Source organism: Rana temporaria, chromosome 13 (genome assembly GCF_905171775.1).
Source record: "Rana temporaria chromosome 13, aRanTem1.1, whole genome shotgun sequence".
Classification (NCBI taxonomy): domain Eukaryota; kingdom Metazoa; phylum Chordata; class Amphibia; order Anura; family Ranidae; genus Rana; species Rana temporaria.
This window is the reverse complement of record NC_053501.1, coordinates 33,103,021-33,124,169: the sequence shown is the minus strand read 5'-3', so window position 1 is coordinate 33,124,169 and position 21,149 is coordinate 33,103,021. Positions and strand designations below refer to the sequence as shown.

The window sequence follows — 21,149 nt, the reverse complement described above, 5'->3', positions numbered from 1 at the left end:
GTCCCTTAGTAGGGTAGCAGTGGTAAGTGGGCTAAGGGTGTGTCTCCTCGAGTGCAGCCCCTCCCGGGAACAAACAAAGCTCCCAATACGGGGGGGGGGTTCCTTATTACTCAAAGGCCCCTAGAAACCTATGTGGTTTGCTCAGCTGGATCCAAGTGGATCGGAAAAGGGGGAACACTTGCTGCAAATAGACACGTGCACGGCCCATTGGCGTTAATCCCGGGTGTGGAGGGACCCTCCTCTTATAATTGCCTGTCAGCCCCTTTCTGGTACTGGCACCAAAAATAACCACAGGGAGGGGAGGAGGATGGGAATAGGGGAAACATGCATGGTCTATCAGCCAATCAGTGGATACAAATCCCTTTCCCAGACTGCTCCGTTTTAGCACAAGTATTTAGTTGTTTAAAAGGTGTATTATAGTTCAGAGGTTTAAAAAAAAAAAAAGAAGAAGAAAAGAAGGTTAAACCTTTTGGGTACAGTGTAGCATGACCGCACAATTGTCATTCAAAGTGTGGCAGCGCTGAAAGCTAAATATTGGCCTAGGCAGGAAGGGGTAAAAGTGCTTGGTACTAAAGTGGTTAAAAAAATGTACATGTAAATATGCATAAAAAAATAAATGCTGCTTTAATATCTCCTCAAAACGTTAATGCCCTGACTAATAAGCTCTTGTCTAAAAGTGCAACTTCTCATCTTCCCTAAAGGGGAAAAAAAAATAAAAATAAATTAACCATTTACATTACAAGGATTTTGGCATTTTACAGATTCATATTATCTGTTCCTAGAGATGAACTTTCTCTAAATAGAGGGGTCCATTTGAATTATAAGCACATGCTGCAACCTCAATGTTGTAATGAGAAAAGCAGAAGTGTCTGCATTTATAAGAGGATGAGCCTTAGAGAGCAGATCACTTAAAACTCCTAACACTTGCAGGGGATGACTGAAATGTGAAGCAAAGTAGAATCTAAGAAAGGCAGAGAGCCAATCACACAAGCAGGAAACTATTCCTTGGTACGTTCTGTACCTTCCCGATGTCAATCCCTTTTGAAGAAGCACAAAGAAACGGGCAACGTTCAGGACTGCAGACGCAGTGGTCAGCCAAGGAGACCTAATGCAGCAGATGAAAGACACATCACGCTTAGCTTTGATGTCCAGCAGTGCCAACAGCACAGAACTGGTGGAAACCAGTGGGACCCAGGTACACCCATTTACTGCCCAGAGAAGTCTGGCCAGAAGTAGGCTTCATGGAAGAATTGTGGAAACAAGGCCAAGCGACTCAACTACAGGCAGTCCCTCCCTGGGTTACAAACAAGACAGGGTCTGTAGGTTTGTTCTTAAAGCGGGGTTCCGGGCATAATATATTTTTTTTTTTACAAGCTAAAATTAAAAAGTCTCTAAAACATTAATAGCTCCCCAATCATTCTAGAAATCATTGCGAACATTGCCTTATATCCTCCAGCTCATGTTGTGGCCGTACCCATCGTATGTGTGGGCATGTGAAGCCCAGTTCCTTTTTCTTCCTGGTTTTCAGGGAGAGGTGCATGCTGGGCGATTTTTAGGCACAGTAATGACCAGAGACTCCTGGGAAACTCGGCAGGGTGTAAGGTTTAGGAGACATTCCTATCGCAATGCGCCGCTGACTGCAGCGGAGATCCTCGGCTAAAGGCCCGGCAGCCACCGAACCTTGCCGGAATGAAGTCTCCCGTGCGCATGCGACATCGCCGCTATGGCCAATCACAGCGCTGGAACGGCGATACCCAGAAAACACGCCGAGGCAAGATGACATCTCCCTCGGCATGGACCGGGTAAGTTCCTCAGACCTTGTTCCAAGGTAAGTATTTCATAATGAGCTAGTATGCAGTGCATACTAGCTCATTATGGCTTTTGCTTTTCAGGTGTGAAAAAAAAAAAACGGCAGTGGGTTTACTACCGCTTTAAGTTCAGCACTGAACGATGCACACTGCCTGTGTGTTGGTGATCATTTGAAGCTACAACAGCAGAAGACAGCAACATCCAACATCTCGCCAATGTGTAGGTTAAAGAAAAACACGAACCCGAGAAATTTGAAGCCCAGCGCTGCAAAACCTCTTCCCTCCATGCCACTCACCTACCGATCTCTTTTTAGAGCCACTTAACCAGAACAATCATTCAGCCAGTGAGTTCAATTCCTGATCTACATACTTGTTTCAGAGGACTTACAAATGAATAAGTGCAGCGTGACAGCCAAACAGCTGGCCTTTTCATGTAGAAAGGTTGGTGTTGGCAGCCCTTGTAGGTCTTGCAGTACAAGTATACATTGATAACCTAAGCCACATTGTGTTTATACACACAGCCTCACTCTAATATGTGAAAGAACAAATGCCATTTCAAACGACTAAACCAAATACTAATAAACACATCTACCAGCATGCAACCTCTGAAAAGTAGATGCACTGATTATTTTTGACGACGACAACTAAAACGGGAGTTAAATCAAAGATTATTAATCATTACCTCTCATGTCCGCAGGATCCTGACCACTAATCATGTGGAAGGACATCATTAACTTGCTCCAGGTTTCCATCGAGAATAGAAGGAGCCCAGCAAATCTCTGCTAGGTTTATTTATCTTGGAATAGTGGAACTTTCTCCCACTGCAGCGCAACAAACAGGAATAGCACAGAATGGGGGGGCTGGTACGTCACTCCAGACGGCAGGATCCCTGTGTGACGCTTGTACACACACTTCCTTGGTATATATTTAGTAACACTTTCTATCACCTCCCTTATCAATTATTAAGGCCTCTTTAAATCACTTAGCATCAAGGTTCCTTAACCAATTCCTACCTGGTGAGCACGACAGATATAAAAAACACACAACTATCCCAAGCTACCACTAAAACATACAAATAAACATGTGCAAGTAGTTCATTCAAGCCCATATAGCTCATGCTAAACAGAGGGAGACAAACATGATTTTCCTGTAATGGCAGATTGAAATGCCTGCCACACATCTATGCGAAGTATGCGGGAGGACTAGCCTACCGGAGGAATCATGTGCTCACATCTAGTTGGAAGAAAAAAAACTGACAGTGCAGAACAAGCAAATAACTCCAACCCAAAATAACCTGTGCAACTAAATGGAAATATAAATTCTATGGAACGTCCACCTTACACAGGGACACGGTCAATGCAATCAATGTTAAGTGTTTGAATATGCATGCTTACCAGTGTCTTACGTAAATACACTAATGTGCATCCGTGGCAAATTGCAACCCGGGAGAACATGCGCTGCTATAAAAAAGGTAGGGATGCTGGGACCTGTAGTTTCTCAACAAGTGGAAGTATCCAATTTGCACACACATTTACCACACACACACACACACACACACAAATATATTATAAATAAATGAATGAATAAATTACCGTATTTATCGGTGTATACCGCGCACTTTTTTGCCCTGGGCAAAATCGTGGGTGCGCGGTATACGCCGATACCCGCGCCGAGTTTTGAATACTGCGCCGACATATACCGAGCGCAGTACACTAGGGCAGTGTTTCTCAACTCCAGTCCTCGGGGCGCACCAACAGGTCATGTTTTCAGGATTTCCCTCAGATCAAACTGCTGTGGTAATTACTAAGGCAGTGAAACTGATAAAATCACCTGTGCACAATAATGGAAAGCCTGAAAACAAGACCTGTTGGTGCGCCCCGAGGACTGGAGTTGAGAAACACTGCACTAGGGTATAGTCGGCCAGTCTCGGCTCCTTCCGCGCTCACGTCCTGGACGTACAGGACGTGAGCGCGAGTGTTGCCGAGCCTGCCCGACAATACACGAGTGCGCTCTGTATATGTCGGCGCAGTATTCAAACTCGGCGCGGGAAACGAGCGGGGAGGACGCCGCAGAAGGACGCCGGACCCGACGAAGAGGACACCCGAAGCCCGCAGACGGACCCCGGACCCGACGAAGAGGACACCCGAAGCCCGCAGACGGACCCCGGACCCGACGAAGAGGACACCCGAAGCCGCACCCGACGAGGCCGCCGATGGACGCCGCGCAAGACACCAAAACTAAAGTACAAAAAAAAAAAAAAATTTCCACAGGATTGGGGGGGTGCGCAGTATACGCTGGAGCGCGTTATACCGCAATAAATACGGTAATGAATGAATGGAGCAAGCAAAGTTACTTGGCTTATTAGAGAGTCAGACATATGATTACACTATATGCCAGCCTCTCTGAAACCTTTTTAACACGGAGGTAAACTTGAAATCACTTTCAGGTTATAGGGAACCCCTGCAAATAAATGCTTGCTCTAATGCTCACAACAAATTTGCATGAATAGCAAGTTAATACATAGGAAAAAATGTAATAATGAATGTTGAGTACTTTGTGCATCCGACACCGGCCAGGGCTGTTCTCCATGAAAGAATGGTTAATGTAAAAAAAATGAAAAGATAATGATGCCCAAAAAATAAACATAATGAAATTGCAGTGCCCCCTTACACTGGCTGCCAGCGGAAAGATGGCCCTCAACGCACTGGCCGCCAGCGGAAAGACGGCCCTCAACGCACTGGCCGCCAGCGGAAAGACGGCCCTCAACGCACTGGCCGCCAGCGGAAAGACGGCCCTCAACGCACTGGCCGCCAGCGGAAAGACGGCCCTCAACGCACTGGCCGCCAGCGGAAAGACGGCCCTCAACGCACCGGCCGCCAGCGGAAAGACGGCCCTCAACGCACTGGCCGCCAGCGGAAAGACGGCCCTCAACGCACTGGCCGCCAGCGGAAAGACGGCCCTCAATACAACCTGTGGCCTTCCAGCTGTAGCAGAACTAGAAGTTCCATCATGCCTCTACATTTGAGAGTCATGCTTGTAACTGTGAGCCTTGCCTCATGGGACATGTAGTTCTGCAACACCTGAAGGACCACAGATTTGAGTACACTTGTTCTAAAACTCTAGTTGAGAAATGCTGCTATACACAATTTAAAAAGCAAGAAAACTACAGATTCACTATTGCTGGTTTACAGACACCCAACTATGGGGAAGCAACGTGGTAGTTTATGAATGTTAACTATGAACCTTTGTTAACTACAGTGTTAGTTTCTATTGGAAATTAAATATTAATGTATCCGGCTACAAACAAGAGTTCTAAAAAGAAAGGCAGCCTTCACAGTTTTATAACATCAGCGTATAGGGCCAAGTCCTAAATACAAACACAAGTACCATCAGGATGCAACTATCCTTCTAAAGGAGTGGTATATTTAAGTCTAGAATTACATAGTGGCATGAAAGGGGCAGCTACTGGTGAGAATCGGTAGAATTTACCGTAGCTACTCACTGCATGCACACAACGTCGGCGAAAAGTGGCGGCTGTCAGATGTGTACAAGTTCATGGCTGGCACTGCTGCTGATCACACGTAACCGCAGACACTACCTAGTCCCATCATGCACCCAGAGCATGATGGGACTGTGATGTCATAAGAGGCCTATATAAATCGGTGCGAGCCACGCACACGGCATTACAGCGGGAGAAAGCGATGTGTCAACATCGAAGAAGAGAAAAAGAAGGCAGAAGGCGGCAGAAGCCCGGGCACCCCCCGCCAAAGACATCGAAGGAGAAGCCCGGGAGGGGGGCCGCTGTAAAAGAGCTAAAGAAGAAAGCGCCCCCCCCGGCAGAAGAGAACCAGACGGCGGTGAAGACCAACACATCCCCCCCGGAGACGTCGAAAAAGAAGCCCGGGAGCGGGGCCGCTGTAAAAGTGCTAAAGAAGAAAGCAGCCCCCCCCCCGGCGGAAGAGAACCAGACGGCGGTGAAGACCGACACATCCCCCGCCAAAGAAGCAGCCCGGGAGGGGGCCGCTGTAAAAGAGCTAAAGAAGAAAGCGCCCCCCCCCCCGGCGGAAGAGAACCAGACGGAGGTTAAGACCTGCACATCCCCCATACTCATTCACCCAGGGTGGGGGCCGGCATCTGGGGGCCCCCTTATTAAAGGGGGCTCCCGGATTCCAATAAGCTCCCCTCCCGTAGACCCCGACAACCAATGGCCAGGGTTGTCGGGAAGAGGCCCTGTCCTCAACATGGGGACAGGTGCTTTGGGGTGGGGGGCCACAGGGGGCCCCCTGCCCCAAAGCACCTACCCCCCATGTTGATGAGGACAGGGCCTCTTCCCGACAACCCTGGCGTGTTTGCAAGTCCACGTGCCCGCGCCATTTTGCTTGTCTTGCAAAACGCTCCTAAACCAAGTTACTCTCAAACCAAGGTTTTACTGTATATATTTTTCCTTTTGTGATAAATGTTTTACATAAATAAATATAAGCTGACCATTGTACGCACTCCTGTAAGCCCCCATTCACATCTAGGCGTTTTTACGCCTGTAGCGCTACGCCGCTGCCGCCAGAGGGCTGGAAACACATTTCCCTCTATGGAGATGGTTCACATCTCCACGCCGAACGCCTGTTGCCTGAAAAAAGGTCCCAGACCTTTTTTTCAGGCGTCTTTTGGCGTTCGGCTACGAGATGGGAAGCATCTCCATAGAGGGGGTCAATCTGGGGCACATCTAGGCGGACAATACCAGTGTTTTGTCGCCGCAAATTAAGGTACAAAACGCCGCTATTTGTACCGCGATTTGCGGCAACAAAACGCTGCGATTTCGTCCGCCTAGATGTGAATGGAGCCTCAGTGTTAAAGTGTTTGTTACCCCATAATTTCATATTCCTGGTATGTGCTTGCTGTACCATGTACTTGTATGAGAAAGTATCCTGCTCTCTTTGTATTGCGTCCTTTGGTGTGAAATCCCTGGTGTTCCTGCCAGTCCCTCTGCTTTCCTATTAAATACTGACCACACTAAGCAGGAGAGCACACTGGACAGTTCTCAAGCTATGCTGGGAACTTCAATGATCAGACTAGTCCTGACATGCCCCCCTGGACAGCCTTTCACTGGGAAGATCAGTGTACTGCTGTATATCCACCCCCCCCCCCCCCCCCCACAGCTCTTATGCAGCTGAGAACAGAGGGAATGATCTCTAATAAAAAATAAAAAATAAATGTTGCCTTTCATTTCATCTTGAAGTCATTCATTTTGACCAAGCTGGTCCAAACAATTACCTTCACCAATACACAGGACCAGCGTCAGTATAAACTGTAGGTAGCATCAGCTATATACACTACAGAGCTCTGTGTTTCTGCAGCTGTACAGGGAATCACTGTCCTGTTCTTGGAACAAAATAGAGTGCTGCTCAGCCATTCACAGGATGTTGTTATGTATTTTACGAAGGAATATGAAGAAACTGGCTGAAGTGAAGATTGTAACCTCATCTGCCCACATCTACACCTCAGCCAGAGGAAGCCTTTTATTTATTTTAAAAAAACAACAACTTTTCTGTGAATGGCCGAGCAATCCTCAGCCAACTTGATTTTGTTCTGTGAATGGGACAGTACAGCCTAGTATACACAGGGGGGAATGTCAGGTGACATCGGACGGTTCAATGAAAAAAAATAAAAAATAAAAAGCTCGACATTCGGCCCGTGTATAAGGCAGCCAGGTTCTGTCAATCAAGCACGCTGGAAAACCAGCAACCGACTGGCTCCCGATCAGCAGATACTGCGGCTATCTATGCCCGGATGTGGGAGAAAATACCTGGCTTAGACAGGTATCTGCTCCCCCTGAAAAGGTGGCAAATTCGACAGTGGATGTTTGCCTCAACCATTTGACAGCTTGATCTGTTAACCCCTTCTCGACCAGCCGCGGCAGATGTACTGGCTCCCCTGGGCGAACTGACGTAACTGTACGCGACCCTGGAGCCGATGCAAGTGCCCCCTCGTGACAGAGCTTGAACCAGCCAGAAGGAGGAGCTGTGAGCTCTGAGCACGTAGCCTTTCATTTCACAGAAACGGTCCTGACCCCTTCCTCCCACCCCCTGCTAGTGACATTTCCACTTCTGGTTCAAGCCCAACAGCATGGAGCCGACTACTTCCTGGTTTTGCTGAATGTACAGCTGTGCTATTCAGCACAACATCACACCAGCTATCCGGATCGTGCGAGGAGCCTTCGGGACTACATACTTATGATGAGCATGACTCCCACTTATATCTTGTAAGCATTTTCAATCCTGTCCAATAACGGTTAGCGTTTTAATACTGCACTTAGAGAGGCGCCTCCCCCCCACCTTGTTTCTCCTGGGAGAAGATGCCAGCAACAGACTTTGCAGCCTTTAGATCACTGAAGCTAAGGTAATGTACCTCAGACTTTAATTCCACATCATTGCCAAATATACCCCAATCAAGTGAACGAGGGCGCTTCACAACTGGTTGTGCTTTCTTGAATAAAACAAGAGGTGAGGAGGCAACCTATCACCTCCCAGCTGCATGTCAACCATCCTCTGAGCACTGAGGATCGCTTTAGTACAGGTATCGGTCTAGGAAAGGTTTCAAGGCGTTACTAAGGCTTTGGAACCCCAGTAAACCACGGGGAGAGCCATTATCCACAAATGGAGATAACTTGGAACAGTGGTGAACCTTCCCAGGAGTGGCCGGCCTACAAAAAGTACTCCAAGAGCCTGACGACAACTCATCCAGGAGGTCATAAAAGAACCCAGATCATCTAAAGAACTTCAGGCCTCACTTTCCTCAGGTAAGATCGGTGTTTATGATTCAACAATAAGAAAGAGACTGGGCAAAAATAGCATCCATGGGAGAGTTCCAAAGCCACTGCTAACCAAAAAACACAAAGGCTCATCTCACATTTACCCAAAAAAATTTTTATTTTTCCCCCCCCCCCCCCCCCCAAGACTTTTAGGTAGTATTCTGTGGACCGATAAGACAATAATTTAACTTTTTGGAAGGTGTGTGTCCCGTTACATCTGGCATAAAACGAACACAGCATTTTGAAACAAGAACATACTAAATAGTCAGACATGGTGGTGGTACCGTGATGGTCTGGGGCTGTGTTGCAGCTTCAGGATCTGTATGACTTACCATAATTGATGGAACCATAAATTCCAAGCTCTACCAGAAAACCCTAAAGGAGAATGTCCGGCCATCAGTTTGTGACCTCAAGCTCAAATGCACTTGGGTTATGCAGCAGGACAATGATCCGAAACACAACAGCAAGTCCACCTCCAAATGGTTCAAACTAGGGCCGAAACAACTAATCGATTAATTTCATAATCGATTAGTTGTCGATTAATCGATTACAATTTTCATAATCGAATAATCGGCCAGTAACATAATGGGGTTAAAACAACTAAAATTATCCCTTTATAGTACAAAAAAAGCAAATGGCTACTGTAAATATTACTTTCACTGTCCCACAGTAAAAAATTGAACCCCTTACAGTAGCGATTATTTGCTCTTTTTGTACTTATTTTTGTTTTTTTTAACCCCATTATGTTACTAAACATCTCAGGCCTGGGTTCACACCTCTGTTTTCTGGTGCTTTTTGAAGAAACACACTACAGTTCATTTACACGTTTTCCTATGGGACACGTTCACATCCATGATTTTCAGCTGCTGCGTATTTGGAAAGGGACTTAACGCAAAACGGTGCTTTTTTTGGGTTCAATATACTTCAATGGAGAAGCTGCAGAAAGGAATGTAATGTGTTTATGCGGCAATTTGCGTTTTGTAATCTGCCCAACAACAAATTGGCCTAAAAAAAATAAAAAATGTAATAATTGTTTTTTTTAAGGCTATTATCCGATTAATCGATTAATCGAAACAGTAATCGGCCAACTAATCGATTATGAAAATAATCGTTAGTTGCAGCCCTAGTTCAAACAAAGTAAAAGTTAGGTTTTGGAGTGGCCTAGTCAAAGCCCAGACCTAAATCCAATTGAGATGCTGTATCATGACCTTACACAGGCTGTTTATGCTGGAAAACCCTCCAATGTGGCTGAATTAAAACAATTCTGCAAAGAAGAGTGGGCCAACATTGCTCCACAGCAATGTGAAATACTCATTGCCAGTTATCTCAAATGCTTTATTGCAGTTGTTGCCGCCAAGGGTGGCACAACCAGTTATTAGGTTTAGGGGGCAATTACTTTTTCACATAAAGCCAGTCAGGTTTGGACAGCTTTTTTGCCTTAAAGCGGTAGTTCACCCTCACTGACTTGATTTTACCATCGAGACAGGCATTGTAGCGCAAGCTACAGTATGCCTGTCCCGATTTTTTTAACCCCGGACTCACCTTGTAATCGTACATTGTAGATTTCGGCTCCCGCGGGGAATGGGCGTGCCTATGGAGAGGGAGGATGATTGACGGCCGGCCCTGGCACGTCACTCTCCCCGAAGACAGCCGGAGTAGGTCTCGGCTCTTCACGGCGCCTGCGCACAGGCTATGCGCAGGCACCGTGAAGAGCCAAGCCTATTTCGGCTATTTCCGGAGAAGCGTGACGCGCCAGAGCCGGCCGTCAATCATCCTCCGTCTCCATAGGCACGCCCATTCCCCGGTATCTTCGATGTACGAGTACAAGGTGAGTACGGGGGTAAAAAAATCGGGACAGGCATACTGTAGCTCGCGCTACAATGCCTGATTTTATGGTAAAAGAAAAAAAAAATTTTTTTTTGCGTTGATAGGGTGAACCCCCGCTTTAATAAATAAAACCATCTAAACTGAATTTTGTATTTACTCGTGTTATCTTTATGTAATAATAAAATTAGTTTGAGGATCCAAGTCATTTAAGTGTGACAAATAAAAATCAGAAAGGGGGCATATACCTTTTCACAGCATTGTACATGACCTCTAACGTTGGTGTGTGGATTCTGCGGGGATATGTACTATTAGTTTTGTTTTTACATTTTACAATGGAGTGCCTTCAGACTGTCTTGACTGGAAAAAGATTGAGAAACACACATCACTGGACAAATGACATAACTATAATGAAATCTGTTTACAAGAAGATCATGTGCAAAACATTAAAAAAGGGAGGGGAGGTATATATATATATATATATATATATATATATATATATATATATATATATATTTTTTTTTTTTTAATACACATATATATATTTTATATCCTACATTAACTTTTTTTTTTTGGCTGATCCCAAGTATTTTATGCACATAAGCTTGATTTGTAATGTGGATATCATTTATTGATGTTCTTTTTATGCAACATATTTATTATTTTGTATTTATTTATATTGGGTTTAACCACTACAGGACACCTTCACTCCCTTCCTGCCCAGACAAATTTTCAGCGCGGTCACACTTTGAATGACAATTACGCGGTCATGCAACACTGTACCCAAATGAAATTTATCATTTTTTCCCCACAAATAGAGCTTTCTTTTGGCGGTATTTGAACACCTTTGCGTTTTTTATTTCTTGCGCTATAAACAAAAAGGAGGGACAAGTTTGAAAAAAAGTTTAAAAAAAAAAAAAACAATATTTTTTACTTTTTGCTATAAATAAATATCCATTTTTATTTATTTTTTAAACATTTTTTTTCCTCAGTTTAGGCCGATACGTATTCTTCTACATATTTTTGGTAAAAAAAAAAAAAAACAAACGTAAAAGTAATAGAGTCTACAAAATAGGGGATAGATTAATAGCATTTTTATTACTAGTAATGGCGGCGATCAGCGATTTTTATCATGACTGCGATACTGCGGCGGACACATCGGACACTTTTTTGGGACCATTCACATTTATACAGCGATCACTGCTATAAAAATGCTTTGATTACTGTATAAATGTGACTGGCAGGGAAGGGGGCGATCAAGGGGTTAATGTATTCCCTAGGGAGTGATTCTTACTGTGGTGGGGAGAGGGGAGTGACTGGGGGGGGGGGGGGGGGGGGGGAGTTGACCGATGGTTGTCCCTATTGTCTCCCTGAGAGGACATGGATCTATGTGTTTACACACACACACACACACACACACACACACACATCCACTGTCCTGCTCAGGTACTGGGCAATCGTGGGTGCCCGGCGGCCGCACGCACATTGGGTCCCCAGTGACGCAACATCATATGACGTCCGCCCAGAACAACAGGGCCTTCCTCCCGCCATCTTTTGGCGGCGGGCGGTTGACAAGCGGTTAAAAGAAATATGCAGATTTATTATTTTGTATTAGATTTTTTTTTAACTGACAATTGTGTGGTCGTGCAACGCTGTACCCAGATATGATAAACGTAATTTGTTTCCCCACAAATTGCTTTCTTTTGGTGGTATTTGATCACCACTGCGTGTTTAAATTTTTTGGCCATAAACAAAAGATGACCAAAAACAACAATTTTTTTTACTTTCTGCTATAAAACATATCAAATAAAAAAAAAAAAAAAAGTAACTCTAATTTCTTTATTAATTTAGGCCAATATGTATTCTGCTACATATGCACAAAAGTTATAGCATCTACAAACTATAGGATATATACTGAAATGTTTTACTTAATTTTCTTTTTTATACTAGCATTGACAGCAATCAGCAACTTACAGCGGGACTGCGATATTGTGGCGGACAATTGGACATCTAACTGACACGTTGGGAACCTGTGTCACTTATATAGTGATCAGTGCTAAAAAAATATGCTCTGTCACTGTACTTATTATGACATTGGCTGGGAAGGGGTTAAACATTAACCATTGTTTTTGTGTATTGTGCGATGTGCTTTTACTAGGGGATCTGATGGATCAAATTCCGTCTGTCAGAATGGAGCTCTGCATTGTTTACATAGGCCAAGTCTGTCCTGTGTGTTTTTCTGGCAATCAGTGGGTGCCGGTGGACAGCCATTGGCCGGCACCCACTGATCGGCCTCTGCTGTGACTAAATTACAGCAGAAGCGGCACGCACCCTATGCAGAAGTGCAGGATCACGTGTGTGCGTGTATATATGCTGGTAGGTTACCGTAATGGGCTCCTGTCTAAATTGTCCCTAGTATAAATGTGAGTTAGAGACCTTAGATTGTAAACTAGAGACCGATATGAATTTACAATATATACATGTCTACAGCACTGCATAAATTGATGGCGTGATGCAAGTACCTGAAATAAAATACAGGGATAACAATATAAGCAAGAAGGGCACTTAAAAATATAAATGCACCTCTGGATAGTTTACACATGTATACTCAAATCGGTTTACAATGAGATCACGTACCAAAACTTTACTTGGTATGCCGACGCCTTAAGAATTCCCTTCACTGGAAATAAGGGGCCAATCCCAACCCCTAAAAAACAACCCCACACCATAATCCCCCCTCCACCAAATGATCCCTGGGGTACACAGAGCACTGATGGCCAGCTATGTTACAGAGGGTGAAAAAAGAGTAGCGAGACTCTGGGGGGAATAAGAATTAGGACGAGCTATTAGAGTCGTGACCCTTTCAGCCTCATCAATCCATCCCAATGTGTAATTTGTAAGATCTATGGGTTTCTTACAGGTATTTCCTCCAATACTTCAAAGACATGCAGGTAGTATAATTGGCTCCTGTCTAATCTGCCCCCAGTATGTGTATGTATGAATGTAAGTTAGGGACCTTAAATTGTAAGCTCCTTGAAGGCAGGGACTGATGTGAATGTGAATGTACATATATATATATACAGTGAGGAAAATAAGTATTTGAACACCCTGCTATTTTGCAAGTTCTCCCACTTGGAAATCATGGAGGGGTCTGAAATTGTCATCGTAGGTGCATGTCCACTGTGAGAGACATAATAAAATAAAAAAATTCCAGAAATCACAATTTATGATTTTTTAACTATTTATTTGTATGAAACAGCTGCAAATAAGTATTTGAACACCTGTCTATCAGCTAGAATTCTGACCCTCAAAGACCTGTTAGTCTGCCTTTAAAATGTCCACCTCCACTCCATTTATTATCCTAAATTAGATGCACCTGTTTGAGGTCATTAGCTGCATAAAGACACCTGTCCACCCCATACAATCAGTAAGAATCCAACTACTAACATGGCCAAGACCAAAGAGCTGTCCAAAGACACTAGAGACAAAATTGTACACCTCCACAAGGCTGGAAAGGGCTACGGGGAAATTGCCAAGCAGCTTGGTGAAAAAAGGTCCACTGTTGGAGCAATCATTAGAAAATGGAAGAAGCTAAACATGACTGTCAATCTCCCTCGGACTGGGGCTCCATGCAAAATCTCACCTCGTGGGGTCTCAATGATCCTAAGAAAGGTGAGAAATCAGCCCAGGACTACACGGGAGGAGCTGGTCAATGACCTGAAAAGAGCTGGGACCACCGTTTCCAAGGTTACTGTTGGTAATACACTAAGACGTCATGGTTTGAAATCATGCATGGCACGGAAGGTTCCCCTGCTTAAACCAGCACATGTCAAGGCCCGTCTTAAGTTTGCCAATGACCATTTGGATGATCCAGAGGAGTCATGGGAGAAAGTCATGTGGTCAGATGAGACCAAAATAGAACTTTTTGGTCATAATTCCACTAACCGTGTTTGGAGGAAGAAGAATGATGAGTACCATCCCAAGAACACCATCCCTACTGTGAAGCATGGGGGTGGTAGCATCATGCTTTGGGGGTGTTTTTCTGCACATGGGACAGGGCGACTGCACTGTATTAAGGAGAGGATGACCGGGGCCATGTATTGCGAGATTTTGGGCAACAACCTCCTTCCCTCAGTTAGAGCTTTGAAGATGGGTCGGGGCTGGGTCTTCCAACATGACACTGAGCCGAAGCAAACAGCCAGGATAACCAAGGAGTGGCTATGTAAGAAGAATATGAAGGTTCTGGCGTGGCCTAGCCAGTATCCAGACATAAACCCAATAGAAAATCTTTGGAGGGAGCTCAAACTCCGTGTTTCTCAGCGACAGCCCAGAAACCTGACTGATCTAGAGAAGATCTGTGTGGAGGAGTGGGCCAAAATCCCTCCTCCAGTGTGTGCAAAGCTGGTGAAAAACTACAAGAAACGTTTGACCTCTGTAATTGCAAACAAAGGCTACTGTACTAAATATTAACATTGATTTTCTCAGGTGTTCAAATACTTATTTGCAGCTGTATTATACAAAAAAATAGTTAAAAAAACATACATTGTGATTTCTGGATTTTTTTTTTTGATTATGTCTCTCACAGTGGACATGCACCTACGATAACAATTTCAGACCCCTCCATGATTTCCAAGTGAGAGAACTTGCAAAATAGCAGGGTGTTCAAATACTTATTTTCCTCACTGTATATATATATATATATATGTAAAGTGCTGCGTAAATTGATGGCGCTATACAAGTACCTGTAATAAATAAATAGAAGATAAGAGTAAGTATAAATATAAACACATCTCTGGATAGGTTACACTTCTACATTCAGATCTGTTTACAATGAGATCACGTGCTGAAACATTACCCGAGAGATGTACCCCTGGGGTACACAGACCTCTGAAGGCCAGCTATGATACAAAATAGAGGAAGTAAACTTCCTCTGCTGACGTGTACCTATAGATGAGCCTATAATACTTACCTATAGATAGTGCAAATATCTCCTAAACATGCACCGTTAAGATATTTACATTATATGCAGCCAGTGGCATCACTGGCACATGCACTCTGAAGGAACGGCCACGGTGCGCCATTTCTTCCAAACCCTGTGCCGTAAACTGCGGCGCATGCACAGGAGTGGCGTCATCTCGGCCCCTGTCAATAACAGCGCTGGAGCCCATGAACCCGGACAAAAACTCCTGGGAAAAGCTCAGCCATATTAGCAGTGTGCAGGTGCCGCTGGAACAGCTTCGTTCTAGGGCAAGTATTTCATAATGGAGCTAGTATAATATGTGATGCATATTCGCTCAATATTCTTTTGTCTTGCAGGATTTTTTCCCCCCAGAGTTAACAACCTCTTGAAGCAGGAGGCAAGAAACTCTAAAGGGGGCAGATATATGACTAGTGGGTTATAGCGGATCATACACACTGCTGCTGCTATTCTAAAGTTTTTGTGAGTTTGGGCGTTTTGTTTAACAGGCCTTAAACGCCCCTCTATGTTATCCTATGGGTCCCGGCAAACATGGATGTTTTTAGCAATTTATCAGCAGGGGAGTTTATGGGGTGTTGTCCGAACGCCCTAAAATCGCAGTAATGAGCAGTTCTTCTGACCACAAATTATTTATTTTTTTAAATGCGCATAAACGCTTGGCACGTTTAGCACTTCAGCGTTTATTTCAGTGGCCAGAATAAATGAAAAATCTAGCCAATGAAATAAAATCCAAAATTCTGCTAAACAGGTTTGAAAAAAATGCAGCTTAGGTGAGTTTGAAACGATTGTCTCCTGTCAGATAAACAACGTTTACAAGAAACCCGTGCATGAGGCCTAAGAGTGGCGATCCTTGCAGCCTCATCAATCCATCCCAATGTGTGTGACTTAATATCACAGACATGTGGTCTGTCCTGCAAGTGTTTATATAATATCACATAAACCTATAAAATTAGGCAATATAGGAATATAAAAGAGATAAGAGTACATAGAAATATAAACACATCTCTGGATAGGTTACACTTCTACACTCAGATCCGTTTACAATGAGATCACGTGCTGAAACATGACAGAAGACTTCAGAGACAAAGGTACCCCTGGGGTACAAAGAGCATTGAAGGAAAGCTATAACAACAAGAATGAAGCAGGTGTGAGTCCCTAAGAAGAGAGAATGATGACTGGGGCGACATGTGTCAAAACTTGACATGAGAGATGTACCCCTGGGGTACACAGGCCACGATACATAGAGTGCAGCAGGAGGAGGAGTAAGACTCTAGGAAGACAGAATGATGGCTGGGGGCGACACATGTACACAGATCCGTTTACAATGAGATCACGTGCCAAAACTTTACTGGAGACTTTAGGGACAGAGGTACCCCTGGGGTACACAGAGCACTGATGGTTGAGATGTTACCAGGAAAAAGCAGGAGGAGCGAGACTCCAAAAGGGGGCAGAACTAGGACTAGTGAATTATTAGAGTAGTGACCCTTGCAGCCTCATCAGTCCATCCCAATGTGTGACTTGTATCACATATGGCTAGATTCAGAGAGGGCATCCTAACTTTGCGGCGGCGTATCGTGTTTACACTACGCCGCCGTAAGTTAGCGAGGCAAGTACATGACTCACAAAGTACTTGCCTGCTAAGTTACAGCGGCGTAGCGTAAATCGGGCGGGCGTAATGGCGCCTAATTCAAATTTAGCTGAGGGGGCGTGTTTTATGTTAATGGGGATTCACCTGACGTGATTGACGTATTTTACGAACGGCGCATGCGCCGTCCGCCTACATATCCCAGTGTGCATTGCGGCAAAGTACGCCGCACGGTCCTATTGATTGCGACGTGGGCGTAAATGACGTAAAACCCTATTCACGGACGACTTACGCAAACAACGTAAAATTCTCAAATTTTGACGCGGGAACGGCGGCCATACTTAACATTACTATTCCAGCTATTTGATGGAATAAATTTATGCCTGATAATGCGTTACGTAAACGGCGTATCTGTACTGCGTCGGCCGGGCGTACGTTCGTGAATAGGCGTATCTAGTGATTTACATATTCTACGCCGACCGCAATGGAAGCGCCACCTAAATTACACTTTAGGATACGATGGTGTAAGACACTTACCCCGCTCGTATCTGAGCCTAATTTAAGCGTATCTGGTTACCAGAATACGCTTAAATTAGCGCCAACGCAAATTCAGACTTAGGCTGGTGTATCTACTGATACGCCAGCCTAAGTCTCTCTGAATCTAGCTAATAGTATATAAACCTACAACAGGCATACAATATAGTAATAGAAGAGATAAGAGTACATAGAAACACATCTCTGGATAGGTGACACTTCTACACTCAGATCTGTTTACAATGAGATCACGTGCTGAAACTTTGACTGGAGACTTCAGAGACAGGAGGTACCCCAGGGGTACACGTACCATTGATTCCGGGTACATTACCGGGACTGAAGCAGGAGAAGTGAGACTCTAGGAAGACAGAATTAGGACTGAGTTGACACTTCTACACTCAGATCAGGTTACAATAACATCACATGCTAAAACTTTACCCGAGAGATGTACCCCTGGGGTACACAGGGCTCTGATGGCCAGCTATGTTAGAGTGCAGCAGGAGGAGTGATTATTAGATTGTCTGAATATTTCCTAAAACCATAGAATATGAGGTCAAACCTTAAGGCCCCTTTCACACCGCCGGATCATTCAGGTCGGCCTGTCCGTTTTTTGGCGGACCTGAACGGCCGCTCCATCCTTCTCTATGGAGCGTCGGATTTCATCGGTGACATGTCCGCTGACATTTGATCCACTAAAATCAGACGGATGGCGATACGTCGCCATCCTTCCAAGACAAATCAGATCGGATATCTGATGAAAATGGACATGCTATCCGTTTTTCGTCCGATCTCTCCATAGGAGGCAGCTGCGCTGGACAAGCCCCTCCCCGCTCAGTGAGCAGACAGGGACCTGTCATCCGCCGGATCAGCGGAGGTCATCGGAGAGATCTCCCGCTGAGCTGGCGGACTGCTGCAAGCGGATCCATCCCCGTGTGGAAGGGGCCCAAGAGCTTCAATTAGTATGCAATCAGGCAGGCCCTTGTACTACATGGTTTTGGGAAATCTGAAGACAAAAGTCTGCAGAAAATCTAAGTGTGTAAGGGGCCCATGGTGTAGTCAAACACACGTGAAAAGTTAAAGCGGAGGTTCACCCAAAAATCAACTTTCTGCCATTAGATCCAGCATACTGCTGACATCTGCAGTATGCTGTTTTTTTTTTGTACTTATCGTTTTATCAGCCGTTGTTATCCGGCTCCGAGCGGAGGATTTCTGCGGGGAATAGGCGTTCCTAAGCCAAGTGGAGTTGATTGACGGGCTGCTAAAGCGCGTCACGCCTTCCGAAAATACCCGAAGTGACACTCGGGTGTTTACGGCGCCTGCGCAGTCAGCTCTACGCGGCAGGCGCCGTATAGCGCCGTAAACACCCGAGTGTCACTTTGGGTATTTTCAGAAGGCGTGACGCGCTTTAGCAGCCCGTCAATCAAATCCGCTTGGCTTAGGAACGCCTACTCCCCGCAGAAATCCCCGCTCAGAGCCGGATAACAACGGCTGATAAAACGATAAGTACAAAAAAAAACAGCATACTGCAGATGTCAGCAGTATGTTGGATCTAATGGCAGAAAGTTGATTTTTGGGTGAACCTCCGCTTTAACATCTGGTGCACAAAAAAAAAAAAAGGGGGGGGGTGGGCGGTTATATTAAAAGGATTGACAGAAAGAAATGCCCATAGACTTTAACAAGGAATTTAAATATTTTGTTTCCATTATTCTCTATGGGCATTTCTGTCATTCCTTTCAGTACGTCCCAAAGAAAAAGATCACAAGGTGTACACATGATCCTCCTCCAACGAGGAAGACATGCCCTGATCTCCCCCCTCTGGGGATCCAGGGTTCTGACAGGTACTGGGGTACTCGCTGGCCAGAACCAGGCGGACCCCTTTCTTGGGAGGACTGTCCTAACACACCAACCCCCAAATACCAGGCGGTCGGGTGACACTTCTACACTCAGATCTGTTTATAATGCAATCATGTGCTAAAACTATACTGGGGACATGAAGGGTGAACCCCTGGGGTACACAGGCCGCTAATGATCAGATATGTTATAGAGAGTGCAGCAGGATTAGTGAGACGCTAGGAAGACAGAATGATGGCTTGGGGGGGGGGGGGGGGACATGTACACAGATCTGTTTATAATGAGATCATTTGCTAAAACTTTACTGGGGACATGAAGGGTGAACCCCTGGGGTACACAAAGCACTGATGCCCAGCAGTGTTATAGAGAGTGCAGCAGGAGAAGTGAGACTGTATAAAGACAATGATCAGGGGGGGGAGGGGGTGTTATGATGTAGATCCTCCTTAGATTGGGGTGATGACCCCTCCATAGATATAATATAGAATACACAGAGAGAGTGGAGTGTTCCATGTACACACAGAGGGGGGGGGGGAGAGAGAGGAAGGGGAAGGGCAGTGTCTGTGCCCACCCCACACACAGGGTGATGATGGAGGAGGGAGGAGGAGGAGGACCTGGATTACCTTGGAGCTCTGGATAGGGATTAGAGATGGTGGTGCCGGGGCTCTCTCCCTTGCCTCTGGCAGGCTCAGCTCACAGTGTAGGCCTCAGTCGGCACAGCGCGTCTCCCCCAGCAACAGCAGCTTGGTTTCCTGCGAAGCCCGGGCTAATCCTCCTCGGCAATCCCTGACAATAGGAGTGACATTCCCTCAGCGGCCTGAGTCTTGGTCTGTCCCCGGGAGACAGTGCGGCCTCGGAGGATGAGGGAGAAGGGGGGCGGTGTCTCTGTGTGTGGCTCGCTTAGCGGTGGGTGCCCCCTTCTAGTCAGCTTCCTCTCTATTGTCAATATCAGTGCTGGGCTGAGTCCATGGCACACACACATACAGAACACAAACTCAACCTAACCTGACCGCTCGCCGGACCCGCCCACCTCTGCGCTGACGAACGGGCAGGTTCAAAAGGGAGGAGAGCGCTGATTGGCTGCGGCGCGCAGCGCTGGAGAGGCGAGGGCCCCGAACCTAGCAGGGTAGTGTGAGCGCGCAGAACGCTGGGGAAGGGGGCGCTGGGATTGGTCGCTGAGGGAAGTACCCGTATCATGGACTAAGGGAGGAGGGGGAAGGGCGGGAAAGGGCTCCCCCCAGCTGCTGTGCGGGAAAGGGGTGTTTTCACCGGCGGGGTGGGGAGGCTTATAATGTGCCGGGGACCCTAGTGAGGAGGAAACTTGAATGTGTCTGAGGTGAACCGGGCATATGGGAGCGGTGTGTGACAAGGGCAGCTGTTGCTCGTAGCAACCAATAAGGTTTCAGTTTTCGAATAGCAGAAGGCAGCTGATTGGTTGCTGGGTGGTACAGCTCCACTATTGCCCTAGTTTTCACACCTTCTAGGTTGGAGGACTACAGGCTGCAGCATGCCCAGGTGACCCATTTGTTTCTAGTGGGGAGGGCCACATTCTGGAGGACTTATGAGGCCTTTTGCACACAGAAGCCTAAAAACACCGAATTATTACCGTATTTATCGGGGTATTGAGCGCTCCGGCGTATAGCGCGCACCCCTAATGTGGACCCGCATTCCTGTAAAAAAAAAACATTTTAGTACTTACAGTTTTGGTGTCTTGCGCGGCGGCCTCGTCGGGTCCGACTGCGGCTTCGGTGGTGTCCTCCTCGTCGG

The 21,149-nt window shown here is 45.8% G+C and overlaps 1 protein-coding gene across 4 annotated transcripts in view; it reads right to left on the bottom strand.

Annotated features, from left to right (window-relative positions):
* Positions 1 to 20,422, bottom strand: part of PPP2R5E (protein phosphatase 2 regulatory subunit B'epsilon) — a 133,959-nt gene extending 113,537 nt beyond the window's left edge. For 2 of the 4 annotated variants that reach the window (XM_040332344.1, XM_040332345.1), the window contains exon 1: positions 20,006 to 20,421. The gene's annotated coding sequence lies outside the window, so the exon portion shown is untranslated. Of the gene's footprint in view, positions 1 to 2,490; positions 2,601 to 20,005 lie in introns of those variants that run through there. The other 2 variants (XM_040332347.1, XM_040332346.1) reach the window with 2 other exon arrangements.
* Between the last annotated feature and the right edge of the window lie 727 nt (positions 20,423 to 21,149).